The sequence below is a fragment of the Convolutriloba macropyga genome, chromosome 11 (assembly GCF_964194025.1).
Source record: "Convolutriloba macropyga chromosome 11, txConMacr16.3, whole genome shotgun sequence".
Classification (NCBI taxonomy): Eukaryota; Metazoa; Xenacoelomorpha; order Acoela; family Convolutidae; genus Convolutriloba; species Convolutriloba macropyga.
Genome location: NC_134478.1, coordinates 22,854,295 through 22,865,800, shown reverse-complemented (window position 1 = coordinate 22,865,800; position 11,506 = coordinate 22,854,295).

The following is an 11,506-nucleotide window of genomic DNA, read 5'->3' as shown; positions in this document are numbered from 1 at the left end:
CGCTGACAGACTTTCTTGCCGAATCTTGGCAGCAATTCATAATTCCTCCTCTTGGTCTCGATGTTCATAAATCAAAATTTATATAAAATCAATTCTCAAGCAGAAAAAATGATTTTTTGAAATCAGTACAACGCTCAATATAATTGGGTGGTGGTTTTCTTTTTATTTTCAAACTGTGTAGACACTATAACAGCCGACCGTGCACAATGTGTTATATCTTTAATTGGAGGTTTTCAATTTGACCTCCCAGTACGTTGTGTGCCCCCAGTTACGGAGCACGTGCTATTACATATCAATTAAAATAAGCCACGTGTTTCCGGGGGGGGGGGGGGTTTGCAAATAAAGGCTCCCACTAAGCGGGGGCACAAACGAAAAAGATACTTTTAGTTAATTGAGCGTGGTATTTTTGAAAAAAACAGTGAAAACAAAGAAGTTGAATTAATAAATAGATTATGCAGTAGAATTTATAAAGTCTCTTTCACCCCAATACGAGCTGCCAGCGCACAATATATTATATCTTTAGATAATTGAGCGTAGTACTATTGAAAAAACCAGCGAAGAGGCAAAATTTGAATTAATAAACGGCAGACTTTGAATAAATAAATAGATTATGCAGTAGAAATTATAAAGTCAAAATAGGATTTTAAAGTGGTTAGCTCGTCTGGTTAACTTGAAGTTCACTGTCTAAAAAAATTATCGGTTCCATTTCCGTGTATCGGTTCCATTTCCGTGACAAACTGAACAAGTCAGCAATGAAATGTCAATTTGTTTATTTTGCTTGATGCCCAAGCTTTGTCTAATCAAATGTCTGTCTTGTTTCATTGACACCTATCAAAATTGTGCCAGCCATAAATCAGGTAATATGTTAACTCTTAACTTAATTCTTTGGCAGAAGTTCTAACGTAGAAGGTTTCCAAATCCGAGATAGACAAGGTTTCTTTCAATTTACCAAATATCGGTTCCCTCGCCGTGTCAAAATGGCCAAGCCAACAATGAAATGTCAACTTTGTTTATTTTGCTCGATGCCCGAGCTTTGTCTAATCAAATGACTATCTTGTTTCCTTGACACCTATCAAAATTGTGTCAGCCATAAATCAGGTAATTTAAATATTCTTAACTTAAACCTTTGACAGAGGTTCTAACGTAGACACTTTCCGAGTCCGAGATAGACAGGGTTCTATTCGGTGTACTCCGAAGTTAATCTCGGATATAACTTTCCACAAGTTGGGCAATTAGTATACATATTTTTGTTTTGATACTCAAACTAAATAGCTTTTATATTCTATTGATGGTGTAGTTTCTGTTTGAAGGAAAGAAACAAAAATCTAGATTAAATATTACTTTTTGGAACGATATTTGAACAATAATTTTGAACAATATTTTATTATCCAAAAAACATGCACAACCCAATTTTTGATAATCTTAGGGTTCACTCACTTGAAAATTTCACGCTGACAGTCTTTCTTGCCGTATTAATCCATATTTTTGACACTAAATTTCAACAACTTTTATATTCAATTGACAGTGTAGTTCCTGTTTGAAGAAATACAACAAAAAATCGAGGTTGAAAAGAGCTTTTTTGAAGGCAAAGTTCTTCAAAATCAAATACAGACTCTTTTGAACGCTATTTTACTATCCAAAAAACATGCACAAACCAATTTATGATCATCTAATTTTCAGGGGTTACTCACTTGAAAATTTCACGCTGAGAGTCTTTCTTGCCGACTCTGTTCATTTTGCTCGATGCCCGAGCTTTGTCTAATCAAATGACTATCTTGTTTCCTTGACACCTATCAAAATTGTGTCAGCCATAAATCAGGTAATTTAAATATTCTTAAATTAAACCTTTGACAGAGGTTCTAACGTAGACACTTTCCGAGTCCGAGATAGACAGGGTTCTATTCGGTGTACTCCGAAGTTAATCTCGGATATAACTTTCCACAAGTTGGGCAATTAGTATACATATTTTTGTTTTGATACTCAAACTAAATAGCTTTTATATTCTATTGATGGTGTAGTTTCTGTTTGAAGGAAAGAAACAAAAATCTAGATTAAATATTACTTTTTGGAACGATATTTGAACAATAATTTTGAACAATATTTTATTATCCAAAAAACATGCACAACCCAATTTTTGATAATCTTAGGGTTCACTCACTTGAAAATTTCACGCTGACAGTCTTTCTTGCCGTATTAATCCATATTTTTGACACTAAATTTCAACAACTTTTATATTCAATTGACAGTGTAGTTCCTGTTTGAAGAAATACAACAAAAAATCGAGGTTGAAAAGAGCTTTTTTGAAGGCAAAGTTCTTCAAAATCAAATACAGACTCTTTTGAACGCTATTTTACTATCCAAAAAACATGCACAAACCAATTTATGATCATCTAATTTTCAGGGGTTACTCACTTGAAAATTTCACGCTGAGAGTCTTTCTTGCCGACTCCTGGCAGCAATTCACATTTCCTCTTCTTAGACTTGACACATCAATTTCGAGTTATAGGTACTTTTCTAGCAAAAAAGTTGCTCAGTGCAGCGCGCAATATAATTGGGTGATGATTTTCTATTGTTTTTTGGTCTCTGTCACCCCTATAACAGCCGCCAGTGCACAATATATTATATCGTTAGTTAATTCAGCGTAGTGCTATTTAAAAACCAGTGAAATGGCAAAAGTTGAATTATTAAATAAATTACGCAGTAGAAACTAAAAAGTCAAAATAAGGTTCTTAAAATGGTTAGCTCGTCTGATTAAAATGAAGTTCACTGTCTAAACAAAATCTTTTTTTCGGCCAGTAACAATTATCCTATTCATCGCCTTGGCAAAATGACCTAGTCAACAATGAAATGTCAATTTCGTTTATTTTGCTCGATGCCCGAGCTTTGTCTAATCAAATGTCTTTCTTGTTTCATTGACACCTATCAAAATTGTGTCAGCCAAAAATCAGGTAGTATGTAAATTCTTATCTTAAATCTTTGGCAGAAGTTCTAACGTGGAAACTTTTCAAGTCCGAGATAGACAGGTTTCCATTCGGTGTACTCCGAAAGTAATCTCGGATGTAGCTTTCCACAAGTCGGGCAAAAAATATACATATTTTAAACACTTAAATTCAAGAGCTTTTATATTTTATTGACAGTGTAGTTCCTGTTTGATGAAATTCAACAAAACTCGAAGTTTAATAGTACCTTTGGAAGTCAAAGTTTTTAAATTTCAAATACCGACTGCTTTGAACGCTATTTTACAATCCAAAAAACATGCACGAACCAATTTATGATAATCTAGTTTTTAGGGGTCACTCATTTGAAATCTTCACCCTTACAGTCTTTCTTGGCAAATCCTGCTAGCAATTCACTTTTCCTCCTCCTGTTACTGATGTTGATATATCAAGTTTGAGTTCAAATTATTTTCAAGCAAAAAAATTGATCATTACAACGCTCAATATGATTGGGTGATTATATTCTATTTAATTTTGATCTCCGTCACCACTATAACAGCCGCCAGTGCACAATATATTATATCTTTAGTTAATTGAGCGTAATATTATCGAAAACACCAGTGAAATGGCAATCTTTGAATTAATAAATAGATTATGCACTACAAACTATGAAGTCAAAAAAAGGTTCTTAGAGTGGTTAGCTCGTCTGGTTAAAATGAAGTTCACTGTCTAAATAAAATTTCTTCCTTGGCCAGTACCAAATATCGGTTCCATCGCCGTGACAAATTGATATAGTCAACAATGAGATGTCATTTTTGTTTCATTTGCTAGATGCCCGAGTTTTGTCTAATCGTTTGCTAGATGCCCGAGTTTTGTCTATCTTGTTTACTTGAAACCTATGTAGTATGTTAATTCTTAACCTAAGTCTATGGCTGAAGTTCTAACGTAGACACTTTTTGAGTCCGAGATAGACTTAGTTTCATTCGGTGTACTCCAAAGGTAATCTCGGATGTAACTTTCCTGAAGTCTGGCAGTTAGTATACACGTTTTTGACGCTCAAATTGAACAGTTTTTATATTTTATTGTCAGTGTAGTTCTTGTTTGAAGAAATACAACAAAACTCGAAAGTTAATAGTACTTTTTGGAGTCAAAATTTTTAAAATTCAAATACCGACTTTTTTGAACTCTATTTTACAATCCAAAAAACCTGCACGAACCAATTTATGATAATCTAGCTTTAGGGGTCACTCATTTGAAATCTTCACCCTTACAGTCTTTCTTGGCAAATCTTGCCAGCAATTCACTTTTCCTCCTCCTGTTACTGATGTTGATATATCGAGTTTGAGTTCAAATTAATTTTCAAGCAAAAAAAATTGATCATTACAACGCTCAATATGATTGGGTGATTATATTCTATTTAATTTTGATCTCTGCCAACACTATAACAGCCGCCAGTGCACAATATATCAAATCATTAGTTAATTGAGCGTGATACTATTGAAAAAACCAGAGAAATGGAAAAATTTGAAGTAATAAATAGATTATGTATTAGAAATTGTAAAGTCAAAATAAGGTTCCTAAAGTGGTAGGTTTGCCCGGTTAAATTGGATTTTACTGTCTATGTAAAATTGTTTCTTTGGCGAGTTCCAAATATCGGTTCCATCGCCGTGACAAAATGACCAAGTCAACAATGAAATTTCAATTTTGTTTATTTTGCACGATGCCCGAGCTTTGTCTGATCAAATGTCTATCTTGTTTCCTTGACACCTATCAAAGTTGTGTCAGTCATAAATCAGAAAATATGTTAATTCTTAATCGAAATCTTTGACAGAAGTTCTAATATGATTGGGTGATAATTTTCTATTTACTTTTGGTCTCTCTCACCACTATGACAGCCGCCAGTGCACAATATATTTTATTTTTAGTTAATTGCGCTTAGTACTATTGAAAAACCAGTGAAATGGTAAAAAGTGAACTAATAAATAGATTAAATAGAAATTATAATGTCAAAATAAGGATTTTAGAGTGGTGAGCTCGTCTGGTTGAATATTCATTGTATGACTAAAATTTTTTGCTTTGACCATTACCAAATATCGGCTCTATCACCGTGGTAAATTAACAAAGTCAACCATGAAAAGTCCATTTTGTTTATACTTCTCGAAACCCAAGTTTGTCTAATCAAATGCCTATTTTGTTTTCTTGACACCTATCTAATTCAATCAAAATCTAGGTAATTTTTATATTTCTAAACAAAATGTTTGCCAGTAGTTCTAACGTAGACATCTTCCGAGTCCAAGACAGAAAACATTTCACTCGGTAAACTCCCGAGGTAATATCGGATATAGTTTTCCACAAGTCGGGCAAAAAGTATACATATTTTTGACAATAAAACACTTTTAAATTTTATTGACGTTATAAATCCTGCTTAGAAAAACAAAATTTTTTAATCTCAACTTCAAATACAGATGGTTTTGAACGCTATTTTACTACCCAAAAAACATGCACGACCCATTTTTGGTATCTAATTTTTAGGAGTATTCACTTGAAAACTTCGCGATGACATTTTTGCTTGCCAGGTCCCGGCAGCAATTCACCGTCCTCTTCCTGGTCTTGATGTTGATACATCAAACTTGAGTTAAATAAATTTTCAAGCAAAATTGTTTTTTGTGAAATCAGTAAAACGCTCAATATAATTGCCGGCGGTTTTCCTTTTGTTTTTTAACTGAACGACCACCCGTAGAGAATAAAATATATCTTCAATTAATTTAGCGTGGTAGAACTGAAAGAACTAGAGAAAAAAAGAACTTGAATTAATAAGTAGATTATGCAATAAAATTTATAAAGTTAAAATAGTGTTCTTAGAGTGGTTATCTCCACAGTTGATGTTCGAAGAAATTAAAGAAAACTCGAGGTTGAATAGGACTTTTTTGAAGTCAAAAAATTTCAAATTCAAATAGAGACTGTTTTGAACGCTATTTTACTCTCCAAAGGACATGCACAACCCAATATATGATAATTTTACTATCCAAAAAACATGCACGACCCATTTTTGGTATCTAATTTTTAGGAATATCCACTTGAAAACTTCACGACGACAGCTTTGCTTGCCAGGTCCCGGCAGCAACCCACCGTCCTCTTCCTGGTCTTGATGTTGATACATCAGACTCGAGTTAAATAAATTTTCAAGCAATATTGTATTTTGTGAAATCAGTAAAACGCTCAATATAATTGCCGGTGGTTTTCCATTGATTTTTTAACTGAACGACCACCCGTAGAAAATAAAATATATCTTCAATTAATTTAGCGTGGTAGAAGTGAAAAAACTAGTGAAAAAAAGAACTTGAATTAATAAGTAGATTATGCAGTACAATTTATAAAGTTAAAATAATTTTCTTAGAGTGGTTATCTCCACAGCTCATGTTCGAAGAAATGAAAGAAAACTCGAGGTTGAATAGGACTTTTTTGAAATAAAAAAAATCAAATTCAAATACAGACTGTTTTGAACGCTATTTTACTCTCCAAAGGACATGCACAACCCAATATATGATAATCTATTTTTTAGGGTTTCTCACTTGAAAATTTGACGCTGACCGTCTTTCTTGACAAAATCTGGCAGCAATTCACAATTCCTTTTTTTGTTCTGGATGATGATACATCAAACTCGAGAGAAAGATAATTTTCAATTCAAAAAGTTGATCAATACAACGCTCAATATGATTGGGTGATGATTTTCTATTATTTTTTGGTCTCTGTCACCCCTATAACAGCCGCCAGTGCACAATATACTATATCGTTAGTTAGTTGAGCGTAGTACTATTGAAAAACCAGTGAAATGGCAAATTTGTTTTGAACACTATTTTACAATCCAAAAAATATGCACGACCCAATTTAAGATAACCCAATTTTTAGGGGTCACTCACTTGAAATCTTCACGCTGACAGTCTTTTTTGCCAAATCCTACCAGCAATTCATTTTTCCTCCTCTTGTTACTGATGTTGATAATTCAAGTTTGAGTTCAAATTAATTTTTAAGCAAAAAATTTGATCAGTACAACGCTCAATATTATTAGGTGATGATATTCTATTTACTTTTGAACTCTGTCACCAATATAACAGCCAATATTTTAGGGTTTTAGTTAATTGAGCGTGGTACTATTAGGAAAACCAGAGAAACGCAGAAATTTGAAGTAATAAATAGATTATGTATTAGAAATTGTAAAGTCAAAATATGGTTCTTAGAGTGGTTAGCTCGTCTGGTGAATTGAAAATTCATTGTCTGACTGAAATCTTTTCTTTGGCCAGTACGAATTGTCGGTTTTATCACCGTGGTGAATTAACCCAGTCAACAACGAGATGTCATTTTGGTTTATTTTGCTCGATGCCCGAGCTTTGTCTAATCAAATGTCTATCTTGTTTCCTTGACACCTATCAAAATTGTGTCAGCCATAAGTTGGTTAGTATGTTAGTTCTTAATCTAAATCTTTGGTAGGAGTTCTAACGTAGACACTTTCCGAGTCCGAGATAGACAAGAGTCTATTCGGGGTACTCCGAAGGTGATCTCGGACATAGCTTTCCATAAGTCGGGCAACTAGTATACATATTTTTGTTTTGATACTCAAACTCAATAGATTTTATATTCTATTGATGGTGTAGTTTCTGTTTGAAGGAAAGAAACAAAAATCGAGATTAAATATTACTTTTTGGAACGATATTTGAACAATAATTTTGAACAATATTTTGCTATCCAAAAAACATGCAAAACCCAATTTATGATAATCTTAGGGTTCACTCACTTGAAAATTTCACGCTGACAGACTTTCTTGCCGAATCTTGGCAGCAATTCATAATTCCTCCTCTTGGTCTCGATGTTCATAAATCAAAATTTACATAAAATCAATTCTCAAGCAGAAAAAATGATTTTTTGAAATCAGTACAACGCTCAATATAATTGGGTGGTGGTTTTCTTTTTAGTTTCAAACTGTGTAGACACTATAACAGCCGACCGTGCACAATGTGTTATATCTTTAGTTGGAGGTTTTCAATTTGACCTCCCAGTACGTTGTGTGCCCCCAGTTACGGAGCACGTGCTATTACATATCAGTTAAAATAAGGCACGTGTTTCCGGGGGGGGGGGTTTGCAAATAAAGGCTCCCACTAAGCGGGGGCACAAACGAAAAAGATACTTTTAGTTAATTGAGCGTGTTATTTTGAAAAAAAACAGTGAAAACAAAGAAGTTGAATTAATAAATAGATTATGCAGTAGAATTTATAAAGTTAAAATAAAGTTCTAAGAGTGGATAGCTGGTCTCGTTAAATGGATGTTCACTGAACGAATGAAATCCTTTCTTTCGCCGGTAGTAAGTATTGGTTCTATCACCGTAGTAAATTAACCATGTCAACAATGATATGTCAATTTTATTTATGTTGCTTGAAACCCGAGCTTTGTCTAATCAAATGTTTTTTGTTTTGACACCTGGCAAACTTGATCCAGCCATATAACAGGTAAGATATCAAATTTTATACTGAATCTTTAACCTTGAAGCCCAAGGTTTTTTGTGATATTTTTATCAACATGTGACACTCTTAGTTTGTTCTCTAAAAAAACCGTCCGAGGAAAGTCTCCCACATCAAAGTTTTCCAGACATTTCACTTGAAACACATTAAACAAAAATTTGTGATGTCTTAGTGTGTTTTTATGGGTTTTCTTTGCCCGCGTCTTTCGTATTGTACTAATTATCTTTACGGTGCCCTACTGTAGAAGCCTCTACAGGAAAAATTGTAGAGGAAAGGTTTGATACAGGATCGGTTGAAAAATTTTTACGAACGTTTTCGAACTCTAAGCTCATCGTCAGGTTATAAAAAATAAAAAATGCTAAAATCAAAAGCCAGAAACAAAATCAAATCACTAAAATCCAATCATTCAAGGAAATTAAGAACGATTTTTTACATATCTACAGTCGTGTTTACAAAATTTTACATCTGAGTATATATAGAGAAAAGCGCAAAAATATTAAAAACACGCATTTTTTTGTCCGCTTTCATTATAAGCAAAATTCGGATCTTTTCCGTTTGTGCCCCCCCCCCCAGTACGTTATGCGCCCCCCAGTTACAGAGTACGTGCCATTACATAGTAAATCATCATAGTGAAAATATGGCACGTGCGTCTGGGGGTTGCAAATAATATGCGCCCACTAAGCTGGGGGGGGGGGGGCACAAACGGAAAAGGTCCCAAAATTCAATTAACGTACACGTCTTAATTTCAAAATTGGCTGTATAATTAAATAGTAAATGCCGTTTGTATATAATTCTATATGTAAATGTATGAAATGCAACCAACATGCTATAAGTGGGGGTGCAAATGGACGTGGGGGCAATAACAGAAAAAGAGCCAGTTGTTTTTGCAACTGTGAGAGGTATGTTGGAACCTTCTGTGCTACGCACAGACTCGCGCGAGTCACTTGTTTAATGTTTTTAATAGTAAAAAAAAAACGAAATTAAATGCCCCCCCCCCCCAACACAAGGTTAATATTGGCTGGTCCCTGAACCTCCCAGCACTACATGTTCGTGAGCATTTCGTATTTTTCAAATCTATCAATACAATGAAAACAAAAACATCAGCTGAGAAAAAAATACGAAAGAGACAACTCTTAAAGCCAACAATTAATGGCGAATGTAGATGAGAAACGAACAGCACCATAAGCACGATTTTTTAAAAAAATGTCTCCTAAGCCTAATTAAGTTGTACATAGTCGGCAAAACATTTTGCGGAGAATATAACTTGCATGAAATTGCATTAGTACAACAGAATCAATAGTTTAATTACTGTTGGTTTATTTGCTTTTGTCTTTTCTTAGAATAGCTGAAGATCTCCTCAGCGTACTTTTTCTTCTTACAACACGTCGCCTGTTAACTTGATTTTGTTCGCAGGAATCGTCAGCTGAAGTGGAAGTGCTCTCACTGCCACCTGATGGTTCTTTAGACCTAAACTCTCTGTCTTTAACACTGATGTTTTCAAAGTCAGATGAACTGGACGCTGATGTTGCTATGCTTTCACTTTCAGTTCGTACATGGTCCGTTTCATTTTGTTTCTCAGATTCTGAGTAGCTTTCTGTTTCAACATCTTCAGTTTGACCCTGATAAATAGCTGCTCTCTGATCGTTGTTTGATTCAGTGTCGCTCACTATAATGCGCGGCACTTCGTTGGTTGGTGTCTGCAAAACCAGAGTCGATGTATCGGACTCTGAAACAGATGTTGCGGCTGTATCAATTGTGTGCTTGAAAGTAGTTTGAATGGGGCTGTAGCGACAGACAACATCAATCATTGTGTTCAATTGTAAGTTAGAACCGTAACCGACACGTTGATCGTGATCGTCGAAAACCTCATTTTCATCCCTATCTTGAGATGATTCAGAATCATGACTTTGAGATTCCTCGTCTTCGGCTATAGACGGTAAAGATGACGATGACGATATGCTTCTCCGACTGTTGCTTCTAGACTCAGATGTTGTTTTTTGCTCGCAGTCGCTCTCACTTGAGTCATCTTTCATATCGTTCACGATGACGCTTTGTGGTGATTCAGAATCAGATTGCGATGCCGAATCAGTTCGGCTACTGTTATTATCAGTTATCAATTTTGTGGATGTTTTTAGAGTTTTATCAAAAGTGCCAGCTTGAATCTCGTTTTCAATAATTGATTTCTGTATAATATCAGTCTTTGCAGGTTCATTTGGAGTCTCTGCCTTAATTGTATCCGATCTTGATAGCTTCTTACCGTTGACTTTTCGCCTCCTGAAAGAAGAAAATGGACTTCTATACCATGATCTGAAACTGCTGACACGCGCTTTTCTCCGTTTGACCGACGCTTTGCTTTTACTATCAAAATATTTTGATGGTTTGCTGGAGCGATCGCTGGATTGCCTCTTGATCCAAGCGCTTTTGACTCTGAATGCCATTAGTTTCGACAACAGTCTACACTTATCGCGTTGCAGCTGTTCAATTTTGTGATCCTTTTGTTTTAAAACATCTTCGACCTCTTTTCGATCTTTAGCCAGTTGACTCTGCAGTGAACCTAAGGCAGTTTTAGTTTTGTCAATCAATTGATGATATTTCTGTTTCTCATGGACAAGTTGTAGTTCCAAACTCGCAATAATTTCTGCTGAATTCTCGGGAACTTTAAAAGACGTCTTCTGTATGTTTTTATTCATTGTAAAACGTTGGTCACTGTATAAACGGTACAAAGTAATGAGTATTATGTTATCTTCGGCTATGTTTTTTTTAATAAAGTCACATACTATAGCTTGTTCATTTTAAAGTTAAAATTACTATGAACAGCGTAAAACTTGAATAGCTGTTATTCAAGACAATCATGTATCGCATAAAGTGGCATTCCAATTTGCGTTGAGTTTGGTTTCTTACTGCTGAAAATTTAACTACTGTCTTGAAAATTTGCGGGAATTTTTAGTGTCGTTTTATCGAATATTTGCCGAGTAATTTTGGATTAATTAGAATTCCGAGAAATTGGAATTTTGAGCAGCTTTAATTACGTAAAGTAATAAAGATTCTTTGGTACCA